This window comes from Ostrinia nubilalis, chromosome 3 (assembly GCF_963855985.1).
Source record: "Ostrinia nubilalis chromosome 3, ilOstNubi1.1, whole genome shotgun sequence".
Classification (NCBI taxonomy): Eukaryota; Metazoa; Arthropoda; class Insecta; order Lepidoptera; family Crambidae; genus Ostrinia; species Ostrinia nubilalis.
Genome location: NC_087090.1, coordinates 8,402,720 through 8,405,186, shown reverse-complemented (window position 1 = coordinate 8,405,186; position 2,467 = coordinate 8,402,720).

Here is a 2,467-nt window from a genome sequence, read left to right as displayed (position 1 = left end):
TAAATCATTTTACACCACACTGAATTGACCACACGCTAACAAAATTAGTGTAAAGTGATACATTTTCCGCCATTTCTGTTGATAATTTTTTGTTTCTTCAATTTTAGAAAAAGTTGTAAAACAAACATAAGTAATTACACTATGAGGAATCATTATTTCAGGTTATTTAGGGTAAATCGTCCAAATTTTTTTACTTATATCAATATACACCAATTTTGTGGTGAGAAAAAAAATGTGTAAACTGATCTAACTAACATAATAGCGATCTAAGTATCCTAATAATTATGTGTAAAGTGATATAAGTGGCGATTGTAAAGGAATAAGGCTAGAATTTGAGACTGAATTCTAATTATTTACTCCTTAAATGTTTATTCTGATCTGAAACTACTATTTTATTCATTATTACACCATATACCATGAATAATATCGGCCTAAATCACATACATTATCTCATATTTTAAAGTAAGTATAGCTGAAGCAATTGTGTAATAAAGACCAGAAACAACAATGGTTTCACTTCAAATAATGAGACAGGAGACAGAGAAAAGTTTGTTTTCTACAATCACCCTATTAGGAATCAAACTCTGGACCAGAGATGATGATGTCAAGCTATATTGATTGCCTTTTGGCTACAGAAGGATAATATAAAAGTAAAGTCATAAAATGCATTTGTTTTCAACAAAAAGGCTTTTAAAAAGCTCTTTGACACGTCCTAGTATTACTTGAACCCTACTTTTATTTTGGGACATAAATGGGCCAGTGCTGAGAAGAAGCAGCGCAAGAAATTTAGCCACCCTTGTCAGCCTCTTCTTAAATCATAAATAACTTGAAAAAATCGAATCTGCCTAAGGCGGGAATCTTCTTAAATCAATAGAGACATGAATTAACAAGACATGTTATACTTGCGAGCTAAACAGATAAAGTCCAGCCACAAATGCCATTTAAATAATTATATACTTTATACATAGCATCCATTCATAAGGACTTTCGTAATTAGCTTTGCAGGGCAATCGAATATTGCACTTAGCCTTTTGATTAGACCATTGTGCGTTATTTGTAGTTTATCTTCCTTCCGACTTACCACTTGACAAAATGTATTTGCACACCTGCATGCAGGTTGAATACTTGTACTAAAAATTTTTTGTAAGAACCTTATAACCTGTATTCTGGCAAATAAACGCTTCTTTTTCTTATTCTTATTCTATTCTAACCGCTCCAGATCGCCCCAGGTAGCAGCAGCCTATCTAGGTCGTTACAGGCCTTCTGCAGCGACCCTGGTGATTGGAGAATTTGAGCCTGTTGATCTGCTACGCTTGTGCACTCCTTGTGCACGTGCTGCGGTTTTTCTTCTGTCTCCATGCATCTTCTGCACAGTAGGCTGTCTGTAACAGCTATATTGTGTAGGTGTTTGTTTAACATACCTGTTATTACACTTAGAACCTTGTGGATGTTGTCCCTGTTTAGTCTTATGAGGCTGCGGGAGAAATTATTCAATATATCCACAACTGCATCTTTTGTTTGCCTGCATCTTTCACAATCTTTCCATTCTGTGTGATGTTATTTTTCTATTTTGGAGCGCAGTCAGGTCTTGACCTGTGCTTATGGTATCGGCATTATAATTGTTCCGGACCAAATACAATTATCATTATTTATTATTTATTTAATGACTTAGGAGCGCGTCATGGCATTCCAATATAAGTATTATAATGTAGTATAATAAGTTGCTTTGTATTGCTTGCTTGCACTATCTGAGATTATTTTTATATTCAGACCTCGTATGTCTAAGGTTCAACCGCCTGTGCTGCTCTGATTGCATTCTGCTTGGAAAATTGTATTGTGTTTATCTAGTGTTGTTGATATTCTTAGTATATTTCGGTAATTCGAGAAGACACCAGCTCCCGTACCTTTTAGGGTTTTGGAACCGTCAGTGTATATCCTAACTTCATTGATTCCAGAGCAATCTTGCGTTTCCGCTGTAAGCTGGATATTATATCTCCAGTCGAAGATGTGAACACAGGGAATTCTGTCGATGGGTGCCTCGGTGAGAGGTATTTCTTTTATTAGGATTTTGTGCAGGATCGTGGAATGTCCTGTCTCCTTGTTTTGCTTCTATAAGCCGTTCTTACCTTTAAGTCTTAGAGCGGCTGCTTGCGCTTCCTCCTGAATGATGAGGTCTAAAGATCTAAAATTCAGAAGGTTCTCAAGTGATGTCGATGGAATGGTTCTCATACAACTAGTGGCCGCTATGCTTACTAGGCGTTGCAGGCTTTGGAGTTTTGATCTTGGTGTGGATAGTTGTGTTCTGTGCCACCACACAAGTGATCCATAATAATATGTGTAAGAGGGCCATATAACTGACGTGTAGAGCCAAAGTGTTATCTTTGGGTTGAGACCTCATCTACTACCAATGAGTTTCTTGCACTGATGGAATGCTATATAGGCCATTTTTATTTTGTTATCGACATGA